Source organism: Cebus imitator, unplaced genomic scaffold (genome assembly GCF_001604975.1).
Source record: "Cebus imitator isolate Cc_AM_T3 unplaced genomic scaffold, Cebus_imitator-1.0 Scaffold280, whole genome shotgun sequence".
NCBI lineage: Eukaryota > Metazoa > Chordata > Mammalia > Primates > Cebidae > Cebus > Cebus imitator.
In genome coordinates, this window is record NW_016107595.1 from 3,025,115 (window position 1) to 3,036,872 (window position 11,758).

Here is an 11,758-nt window from a genome sequence, read left to right on the forward strand (position 1 = left end):
TCTTATGTTTAAAAAAAAAAAAAAGGAATCAAACCCAGTCCCGGGTCCTTCCGCCAAGGAATATTATCCACCATAGGCTCGGTTTTCTCATCTGCCAAGTTGGCACTGTCACCTCCACCTGGAAGTCAGGTGGGGACATGGTATTGGACAAAGGCCCAGCCAGCCCCACAGGGACCTGGTACCCAGTTGATGTTTAGCTGACCTCAGTTTCCTCCTCTGGAGGGCAGAATGGAGGCCAGGTCCTGCAAGTTGCAGGGAAGCAAACCACAGGTGAGGTGAGAGATATGGGAGAGGAGGTCCAGGTAGGCATATTGTGAGAATAATCAGGAGTTTGATGATGACCTTGGGGAAGTGGTTTCCAGTCACCTCATCCCCATTTGAAACTTGTGGCTCACACTTTGAGCAAGGGCTTGCACAGCTGAAATGTGAGCCCTTTTTAAGGTTGGTTTCAGCCTTGCTCCCTCCCAGGATTCTCTGGTTCTGAACTTGATCTCCACCAACCCTAGCCAGCACCTGGAGGAAATAAGAGCTGGTATCTGGAAACATTTGTTGCCCTCTCCATCCTGAAGATTAAGGCCGAGTCTGAGAACAGAGTGGGCTCGGGGGAGGTGCCGATGACACAGCCATGCCTGGGATGGCAGTCGTCTCCCTAAACTGCTGGCATTTTTCTGCAAAGCAACCCCATTAACCGCACTTCACATCAGAGCTGAGGCTCCCAGGCCGCACATGACCTGCTGAGGGTCAAATGCTTTCACCAGATAATTAAAATGAAGGCTCGGTTGTAAGTTTTCGCAGGGAAGCAACCCCAGAGAGGAAAGATCAAGGTGTGGGAATCATTTTCGCCCCTTTTCCAAATGAAGCAGCTGACACTCACAAGGGCTTTGCCCAAGGTTGTGTGGTGGGCCAGTGATTGGACGGGGATTCAAACCCAGGTCTCTGAGGCCCCCAGTGGCTCTTCTCTGACACTCCCTTTCCAAAAAGCTGCTCTAGATTCATTATCTGGTTTAGCAACCGAAGTGCTGTGTAACCTCTGGAAAGGAGCTTGACCTCTCTGTGCTCTGGTTTCTGTAAAAGGGGGTCAGTGGTCACTTTGACCTCATGGGATTGTGGTTAAGATTCAGTTAATTCACAAAAGCCTTAGCAGGAAGAAGGCCTAACAGGGATGTCACTGGATACCGTGGCGAGGAAAGCTTGGACGCAGAGAAGTCAGACACTAAGAAAACCACACAGCGCGTTTCAGTAGGATTCCGCGCCTTATTTCCATGTCTTCACACCACCTCGAGATGCAGAGGGCAGCTCAGAGTGACCTCCAGCGAATCTCTCTCCTCGGCGAGTGGTCGTCTGCAGGGGATTAGTGGGAAGTAACGGGATGTAGAATTATCCAGGAGTCCTTCAGCCTTGATGGCCCAAGCTCACAGCCGCTTCTACACTTGGGGGCCAGAGGGCGGACTCTACACGAGAGCCTCAGGGGACCCTGCGCCAGGCGTCCGAGGCCACGTCGGGTCGCCGCGCTGCGGGTCAGACTGCACCTTGTACGCTCCTGCCCTCCCTGGGGGCGCAGCGCCCCTGACCGCTACGACTGGCCGCGGGGTCTGTCAGTCAATCCCCTTCGCAGTCAATCCCCGTCTCCCTCCAGGCTACGCCCTCCGTTCTTCTCCCCTCTGTCCCTCCTGTCGCGCCAGCTTCCTCGTAGCCACGCCCTTGATCCCCAGCGATTGGCCGACAATTCTGCCTGTTTTCTACCGAGATTCCAATCCTCGCCTGCCTCCAGGCCCTCGCCTCCCAGCACCTAGCACTATGCGGGACCACCCAGGCACCAAGGCCTCTCCCAATTAGCCCCACCTCTGCCCATCAGCGATTGGCTTCAGGGGCTGCCCATCCGCTTCATACCCGCCAATCACTGTCTTTTCCAGTGCTGATTGGTTAGGAAGCAGCCAATCGGGGCGTGGCGTGGACCCCTCCCGTGGCGCGCTCTGGGGGTGCGCGAGGCGGGGCCGTGGCGGTTGGAGGCAGCGGCAACGGCGGCGGCGGCGGCGACGCGTCCGGGCCGGTAAGGGGGCGCGAGGGGCTCGGGGGACACCGGGGGGGACGCAAGCGTCAGGGCCCCGCGCCTGTCGGGCTGAACTGAGGTGGGGCACGGGTCTTGTCAGGGACCCGGGGGCGAGGGGCGGAGGAGGCGGAGCGTGACAGCAGCGTCGCGAGAGCAGGAAGAGGTTAAAGACCCCCCCCACCCCAACCCCACACTCCACGTCTGCTGCCCCTGAGGGCTACGGCATCCAACTCTGAGCCCCTCACCCGCAGCCCACGCACACCTGACACCACCACCCTATACGTTAACATCCCCCAGACACCTGAGAGTGTCCTTGCTGACATCTCCCACACCCCCAGGGCCTTGTTCCCGGCGCCCCGCACAGCTGGGTCTGACATCTCGCTCACACACCTGACACCGCGCCCCCACTCACGAACACCCCCATCACCCTGTCGATGACACCCCCACACCCCCACCTGAGCCTGTGACTCCTAACTCACGGTCCCGCAACTCACCCCTGGACCTGGTCCCGTCCCTAAGTGCCCTTCCTCATATCCAGCTCGCCACCCCTGTGCGCACTCCCCCAGCAACCTGGGTCCTCCTTCTCAGGGACCTTCCCCCGGTACCTGCTCTCTGCTCCTGATAGCCCTATACATCTGTCTCCCCCTTTCTCCCTCTCTTACCCTCTCCCACCTTGGGCTTTCTTCCACGTGCACCTGTATTCGCACGCCCCCTGTAATCCCCCCAAATCTTCCATGCCCTCCAAAAGTCCCCCAAGCCTTGGCATCTCAGGATCTCTGCACCTTTCCCTCCCCAAACAAAAGCTTACCCCAGTGTTCATTTCTACCAGTGATTGACAGTGTGTAAAGTGATTTCCGGACCTTAGAATAATCCCGTCGGTCAGACAAAACCGGAATCATCTCCATTTTACCAGCCACAAGCCTAAACCACTTGAATGCTAGAGGCAGAGCCTATTCCATCCTGGGCATCGCTGACCCTCTGCTGTGGACGCACCCCATTTGGGCCCATCTGTTATGTTTATCTCAGAGGGATTGGCAGGGGAGGGAAACCACACTCCACCCCCTCAGGCTGTTTTCAGGAGTCGTGACTTTGACTGGGTCTGGAAAGGCTTAGCTGGAAGGGACAGTCCCTCTGCCAAGCATGTTCTCCGAGTCCTGGGGCGGGCCTGCGGTGGAGACGGAGATGCGCTGCCGGAGGGGGGTGGTCATCATCTGGGGTGCCTCCCGCCAGGATGCCGGAGAGGGAGCTGCTGGGGATCCCTCTCCGACACTCCTTGGGCCCTTGAAGCCGATAAATAGTAAGGAAACACTCTTTAGAGTGAGGCAAGCTAATGTTTCAGCTGCCTAAAGCTAACCTGCAAAACTGGAGCCTGGCGTGGTGCTAGGAATGATTCTTCTGGAACTTTTCAAGTTCTCTTGAGTCTGATTTACAGGCATGCAGCATAGGAGGAGGCCGGTGGCTTTGCTGTTGAAAAGTAATAACATGCCATTTCCTGGAAGGCTTGCACAGCATTTCTTACCCCCTCCCACCTCTCCCTGCAAAGATGGTGCCAGAATGTTCCAGAGGGTCATGTCACCTTCAGCTTCTCCTGTGGAAACTGAAGCCATTTGGGTTTTCTGTCCAACTTCAATAGGGGTCATTTAAAACATATATGGGCATGTATGTTTGTATATATATGTATGTGTGTGTTGGTGTGGTACACACATGTAAATGTAGCTATATGCATATGTTTATGTACATATTTTATAGGCATATATTTCATATGTTATATATGTACATGTGTGTAAACTTTGATGAGATCATTGATTATATAGTTTTTGGGGGTTTTTTTGAGATGGAATCTCACTCTACCACCCAGGCTGGAGTGCAGTGGTGCAATCTCGGCTCATGGCAACCTTCACCTCCTGGGTTCATGAAGTTCTCCTGCCTCAGCCTCCCGAGTAGCTAGCTGAGATTACAGGCATGCGAAACCATGCCTCGCTAATTTTTTTTTTTCTTGAGGCTGAGTCTCACTCTGTTGCCCGGGCCGGAGTGCAGTGGCACCATCTCGGCTCACTGCAGCCTCGGCCCCCCGGGTTCAAACGATTCTCCTGCCTCAGCCTCCCAAGTAGCTGAGATTACAGGTGCCTGCCACCACGCCCATCTAATTCTTGTATTTTTAGTAGAGATCAGGTTTCACCATGCTGACCAGGCTACTTTTTGTATTTTTAGTGGAGCCGGGGTTTCACCATGTTGGCTAGGCTGGTCTTGCACTCCTGACCCCAAGTGATCCGCCCACCTCAGCTTCCCAAAGCACTGGGATTACAGGCGTGAGCCACCATGCCTGGTCTATTATATAGTTAAAAAAAAAATCAAATGGTACAAAGGGCATGTAGTAGAAATCAGGCAGGTCTTCCCCAACCTGTACTGCGTTCCTCCTCAGATGCACCTGCTGTTGATAATTTCTTCTGTTTTCTTCCAGAGGTTGTCTATGACTTGGGTGGCAGAAAGGGGTACGGGGTGGTATATATCCCCTACCCCTTCTAAACCACTGGGAAATTTGCATTGAACAGACATATGCATTCTATTGCCAGTTTCTTACTGATGGCTGTTTAAGCCACAGCCCATAATTGGCTTTTACAACAGAGCTGCAATGGATAGATGCATGCATCAGCACATACCAAATATACAGTGGATGTATTCGGGCTCCGACCGGGCACAGACACTTCGGACCTCCCTGTTTTGCTGTGAGCGCCTGTAGTCCCTGTTGCTCAGGAGGCTAAAGGGGGAGGATCGCTTGAACCGAGGAGTTCAAGGCTGCAGTGAGCTATAATTATGCCGCTGCACTCCACTCCAGCCTGGGCGACAGAGCTAGACACTGTCTCAAAAAAATAAAAGGGGAGCCAAGTTCAAAGGGCATATTCATGTAAATAGTTCATGTCCCTCCTCCTCCTCTGGACTGTGAAGTTGGAAAGTCTGATTATCCCTCTCCTACGGCCAGCTCAGTTATTTTATTATCAAGTTTTGTGGTCTGTCCCATCTGATAGGTTAAAAAAACAAAACAGCAAGAGAGGTTCTTTTGAACATCACTCCTTGCTTCCTATACCTCTCTTAGGTGTTCTGGCTTGTGGGGTAGGGATTAAACATTAGACTTATTTCTCTGCCAGTCAGACTAAAGTTCAAGAAATATTTGGGGCTGGACACAGTGGTTCACAACACCCAACACTTAAGGTGGATAAGGCAGGAGTATTGCTTGAGCCCAGAAGTTTGAGACCAGCTTGGGTAACATGGTGAAACCCCATCTCTATGAAAAAAAATTTAAAAATTAGCCGGGCATGGTGGTGTGCGCAAATGGTCTCGGCTACTCCGGAGGCTAAGGTGGGAGCACCGCTTGAGCCCAGGAGTTCAATGCTGCAGTGAGCTATGATTGCGCCACTGCACTCCAGCCTGAGCAACAGAGCAAGACCCTGTTTTTCTGTTAATTTTTTTTTTTTTAGTTCCTGCTCTGTGAAGCTTGTCCCTATAGCAGGGAGCAGTGGTGGTGCTGAGATTTTGGCTCAAGGTACCTTGACAGGAACAATTGCTAAAAGAACCATTTAGCTGTTGCTGATTTTTTTTTTTTCACTTGGGTCTATGAAAAGAAAAATGAGGGCATCATGAGAGATTGAGACGAGTCAGATGTTAAATCTGTCTGGGAAGCTGTTTCGAGACTCTCTCCAGTTGTCCAATTTCTCACCGCTGGTGCCAGATGGAGGGTGTCGTCATACTAAAGTCAGGCCTCTGCCCACGTGTCATCCAGTTTTTTTCTGTCTGTCTCTTCTATTTTGGCAGTTAGACATTAAGGGGATTATCGAGACGATCAGAATCATTTGCTTGTTTGGGTTTTGCAAGACAGGGCTTTTAAAAATCCATTTGCATTTTTTATTTTAAGCATGAAATACCTCTTCATAAAAAGTATATCAGCTGGTTACGGTGGCTCATGCCTATAATCCCAACACTCTGGAGGGCCAAGGCGGGTGGATAACGAGATCAGGAGATCAAGACCATCTTGGCCATGGTGAAACCTGTCTCTATTAAAATACAAAAAAAAAAAAAAAAAAAATTAGCTGGGCATGGTGGCGTGCACCTATAGTCCTAGCTACTCAGGAGGCTGAGGCAGAGGAATAGCTTGAACTTGGGAGACAGAGGTTGCAGTAAGCCAAGATGGCACCACTGCACTCCAGCCTGGGTGACAGAGTGAGACTCAGTCTCAGATAAATAAATAAATAAATTAGCTGGCCTTGGTGGTGTGCGTCTATAGTCCTAGCTACTTGGGAGGCTGAGGTGAGAGGATCACTTGAGCCTAGAGGGTTGAGGCTGCAGTGAGCCATGATTGTGCCACTGCACTCCAGCCTGGGTGACAGTGAGGCTCCGTCTCTTTAAAAAAAAAAAGAAGTATATAACGTGTATACGAAAAGAAAGAAGATATACCAAATAATAAAATTAACACCCAGCCCAGGAAGTAGAACGTTGTCCCCCGGAGGCCCCACCCTGTTCACAGGGCTATTTTAAAAATATGCTTGTCAACATTTGTTTTCTTCACTGAGCACCTTTTGCTACAATCATCTTGAGCTGAATGCTTGGATTCCAGGGGCTCAACAAAGTTCTCTGCTGGCCAGATTTTCTGCTGAGCTCTCTGCCAGCCCAGCAGCCTGTGAGGTCTCGGCAGGCAAATGGCTGGATAAGCCACCAGCTGAGGGACAGGCCAACGCTTGGAGGCTTGGCCTCAGATCCCTGCATATTCATTTCCTGTGGCTGCCATAATAAATTACCACAAGCTGGGGGGCTTCAGACAACAGAAATATATCCTGTCATAGTTGTGGAGGCCTGAAGTCCAAAATCAGGGTGTCAGCGGGGTTGGTTCATTCTGGAGGCTCCAAGGGAGTCCTTCACAGGCCTTTCTCTGGGCAAACCTTGGAGTTCTTGGCTCGTAGCCACGTCACTCCAGTCCCTGCCTTTGTATTCACGTGGCTTTCTCTCTGTTGTATGTCTCTTTGTGTCCTCTCTCTCAATTTTTTTAGAGATGGGGTCTTGCTATGTTGTCCATGCTGGAGTGCAGCGATGTGATCATAGTTCACTGCAACCTCGAATTCCTGGGCTCAAGTGATTCTCCCACCTCAGCCTACTGAGGAGCTGAGACTACAGGCACAGGACACCACTCCTGGATCTCCTCTTCTTTTTTTTGAGACAGAGTCTTGATCTGCTGCCAGGCTGGAGTGCAGTGGTACAATCTTGGCTCACTGCAACCTCCACCTCCCAGGTTCAAGCAATTCTCCTGCCTCAGCCTCCCAAGTAGCTGGGACTACAGGTGTGTGCTACCACACCCAGCTAATTTTTGTTTTTTAGTAGAGATGGAGTTTTACTGTGTTGGCCAGGATGATCTCCATCTCTTGACCTTGTGATCCACCCGCCTTGGCCTCCCAAAGTGCTGGGATTACAGGCGTGACCATCGCGCCCAGCCTGAATATGTACACTTCAATCAAGCCTGTATTACAGTTACACTAGCCCAAGACCCACCACATCTGCAGTATTTCTTAGTGCAGTGAGCCTCATTCTCATGCTGTCTTAAGGTCAGGTTCCCAGACCCCACCCTCTGGCAGTTCTGACTTAGTAAATCTATGGTGGGGCTTAGGAATCCTGTCCAAACATTCCCAGAGATCCTGGGGCAGGTGGTCCTAGAAACACTGGGCAGAGTGGCTCAGCTCTGGGGGAACAAGCGAGACCCCACCCCCTCCTGCTGTGGGCACGTCCCTTCCTCTGCAGCACTCTCTTCTCACAGGGTCCCTGTGTGAGAGGAGGGGTCAGACTGACAAACCTGATTCTAGCATGATTCGTGGCACCACCCGTTGCCAACCAGGCCATCACATTGTGGCTGGTCTGGTGCAATGAAGCTGTGGCAGCCTCGTGCTGGGGAGGGGGTATGTTAGAATGGGCAGGTTTGGGATCAGAAGGTGATCCCAGGCAAAAGAATGATGGCAGGGAAGCAGCACGGGCACATGTTTGTGGGCTTTGAGCAGCCTCATTTGCTCAGAACTCTTGAGTTACAGCCAGACAATAGTGAGCCTTGAATGTCAGAGTCAGAGATTGCACTGTTTCTTGTACTAAATGGTGGTGACCATGTTGGTGACATGCTTGGTAGGTAGGAGGTGCTTTTAAAGGAATGTTCTAGGTCAGGTGCAGTGGCTTACGACTGTAATTCCAGCACTTTGGGAGGCCGAGGTGGGCAGATCACCTGAGGTTCAGGAGTTCAAGACCAGCCTGGCCAACATGGCAAAAACCCGTCTCTACTAAAAATACAAAAATAAGCTGGGCGTGGTGGCGGATGTCTGTAATCCCAGCTACTCCGAAGGCTGAGGCAGGAAAATTGCTTGAACCTGGGAGGCAGAGGTTGCAGCGAGCCGAGGTTGCAGTGAGCCAAGATTGCACACTTGCACTCCACCCTGGGTGACAGAGCGAGCATCTGTCTCAAAAATAATAATAAAAATAAAGGATTGTTCTTTGATGAGCAGCAGGACAAATCATCTAAGTTTTGTTTCACACTGTAGGGAGATTAATTAACCTGTAGGGGGATGCTCTGCCTGGCATGGGGAGACCCAGAATGTGTAAGGGTCTTCAGGTGGTAAGATTAGGCAAGTAGGATCTTGCTGTGTTGCCCAGGCTGGTCTCCAATTCCTGGGCTCAAGCTAACCTCCCACCTCAGCCTCCCAAAGTGCTGAGATTACAGGTGTGAGCCCCTGCGCCCGGTGAATATGTACATTTCAGTCACCGATCATGGGGAAGCCGTGTGTCAGTGTCTCAAAAGCATGCTCAGTAAGCCGAGGTCATGTTAAATGGGATTTGCCCCAGCCCTGTCTGATTCCTTATTACACAGAGCGATACTTATCAACACTTGTCACCCATTTAAGTGGCATTATCCTGTGAAGATGGTGACAGATGAGGAAATTGAGGAATGGGGAGGTTTATTTTTTACTTTAAATTTTTTGTTTGTTTTTTCAGGGTCTCGCTGTATTGCCCAGACTGGAGTGCAGTGGCTTGATCTTGGCTCACTGTAGCCTCCGCCTGCTGGGTTCAAGCGATTCTTGTGCCTCAGCCTCCCACGTAGCTGCTTACAGGTGCCTGCCACCATGCCTGGCTAATTTTTGTATTTTTAGTAGAGATGGAATTTACTCTATTGGCCAGGCTGGTCTCAAACTCCTAACCTCAAGTGATCCACCTGCCTCGGCCTTCCAAAGTGCAGGGATTATAGGCATGAGCCATCTCACTCAGCCTAAATTTTTTTTTAGAGCCAGGGTCTTGTTCTGTTGCCTCGGCTGAAGTGCAGTGGTGTGATCAGAGCACGCTGCAGCGTCAACCTCCTGGGCTTCAGTGATCCTCCCACCTCAACCTTCTGATTAGCTGAGACTATAAGTGTGTGCCACCATGCCCGGCTAATTTATTTATTTGGTAGAGACAGGGCCTTACTCTGTCACCCAGACTGGAGTGCAGTGGTGGGATCATAGCTCACTCCAGCCTTGAACTCCTGGCCTCAAGTGATCCTCCTACCTTGGCCTCCCGAAGTGCTGCGATTACAGGTGTGAGCCACTGTATGTGGCCTATGTGGAGGTCTAGTGACACATCCAAGGTGTCACATGCTAGACCCCATCTTCCCACAACACAGTGTGGGGTGGCAGGGAGCCTGTGCATGCTGCTGTGTGGCCATGAGGAAGAGAATGATTGAAGGGGTGCATTCTTGCTGCTGTGGGAGGGATGGCTGAAGGGCAGGACGACGGACAGCAACAGGCAAAAGCACCAGTCTGCAGGTGTTATGTTTCTGCTTCCTTGCTGGGCATGGACACTGAGTGTGACATGGACCCCTGCATTCTAGGGAACCCCCAGCCTGGCTGCAGGGAGGCAAGTGAAGAGTGGCCCCTCAAGTGCAGGAGAGAACCACAGACTGCTCAGTGCAGGGCAGAGCAGCTAACTTGGTGAGGCAAGGACATTTAGGAGCTTTGAAGGATGCAGAGGAGTTTGCTGGCATTGGAGACCGGCCAAGCAAAACTTGGCATGTCCAGGGAATTAATTCACTTGTCTAGCAAATAGTTGTTGAAGGCCAACCAAGTGTGGATTGCTGTGTCGGGTTCCTTGTGGTAAGAACATAGGGCCTTTTATTTATTTATTTATTTTTAGAGAAAGCCTTTATCGCCCAGGCTAGAGTGCAGTGGGCGATCTTGGCCCACTGCAACCTCTACCTCCCGGGTTCAAGCAATTCTCCTGCCCCAGCCTCCCAAGTAGCTGGGATTACAGGTGCCCACCAACATACTGGCTAATTTTTATATTTTTAGTAGAGATGGAGTTTCACCAGGTTGGCCAGGCTGGTCTTGAACTCCTGACCTTAAATGATCCGCCTGCCTCGGCCTCCCAAATTGCTTGGATTACAGGCGTGAGCCACTATGCCCAGCTAATTTTTGTATTTTTGTAGAGATAAGGTTTCACCATGTTGGCTAGGCTGGTCTTGAACTCCTGGCCTCAAGTGATCTGTCCACCTTGACCTCCCAAAATGCTGGGATTACAGGTGTGAGCCCCCGCACCCAACCAAACAAGGCTTTTGAGACGAGGACAGTGACTGAATTACACCCTCTTAGTGGAGGGATGTGAGTACCATCCAGTACCTTGGATTGTTTTAGATCACATCTAACGGCCTTTGGTGACAGATGTGAGCAACACTGTCTGCCAGGACAGAGGACAGTGATTGACCATAGAATTTCCTGGATCTTTCAGGGTGTTTCCCCCAAAGAGACTGCAGCAAGGGTTGCTGTAACCAGAGATTGTCTGAAAAGCACCCAGAGCGAATGCAGCAGGAAGAAACTCGCCATCTGTGAGGCAGCCCACAGGTCAGGGTTAACAGGGAGCAGCCATTATGTAAGGTGTGCCCGGATCCCTTAGGCAGAGTTAATGCCTATTAACTAGAAAAGAAAACAGCCCTTATCAACTGGCAGATAGGATGTTAATTGGCTCTGTTTACTGAGGGATTACAGGATCCGTTTCACGGGCGGCTTATAACACACTCCATCCACAGAGAAACTGCACCCCCCACGTTTGTACCGACATTTCCTGAGTCCCAAGGGGTGGAGCTGGCAGTCGTATGGTGGTCCCCACCACGTAACAGCATAAATGGTGGGCCTGTCTTATGGCTGGTCAGGAAGCTATGAGACAGGCTTAAGGGAGTCAGGCACGTGTGCATATGAGTGTGTGTGTGTGAGAGAGAGTGTGAGTGTGAGTATGTATGTGCATGTGTGTGTGTGTATGTGTGTGTGAGTGTGTGTAGGAGGACAGCCCTTGTACATGGGGCTTATAGGATGCTTGGGCTTGAAATTGCCTGATTCAAAACAAGAAGCAGCCTTGTGGCTGGGTGCAGTGGCTCACACCTGTAATCCCAACACTTTGGGAGGCAGAGGCAGGCCGATTGCTTGAGGCCAGGAGTTTGAGATCAGCCTGGGTAACATAGCAAGATCACATCTCTACTAAAAATAATTTAAAAACTGCCGGGCGCGGTGGCTTATGCCTGTAATCCCAGCACTTTGGGAGGCCCAGGCGGGTGGATCACGAGGTCAAGAGATCGAGACCATCCTGGTCAACATGGTGAAACCCCGTCTCTACTAAAAATACAAAAAAAATTGCTGGGCATGGTGGCGCATGCCTGTAATCCCAGCT

At 51.3% G+C, this 11,758-nt stretch overlaps 1 protein-coding gene across 2 annotated transcripts in view; it reads left to right on the top strand.

Annotated features, from left to right (window-relative positions):
* Positions 1-1,964: 1,964 nt before the first annotated feature.
* Positions 1,965-11,758, top strand: part of SLC25A42 (solute carrier family 25 member 42) — a 41,089-nt gene continuing 31,295 nt past the window's right edge. The window contains exon 1 of one of the 2 annotated variants that reach the window (XM_017501353.2): positions 1,965-2,050. The gene's annotated coding sequence lies outside the window, so the exon portion shown is untranslated. Of the gene's footprint in view, positions 2,130-11,758 lie in introns of both variants that reach the window. The other variant, XM_037728795.1, reaches the window with a different exon arrangement.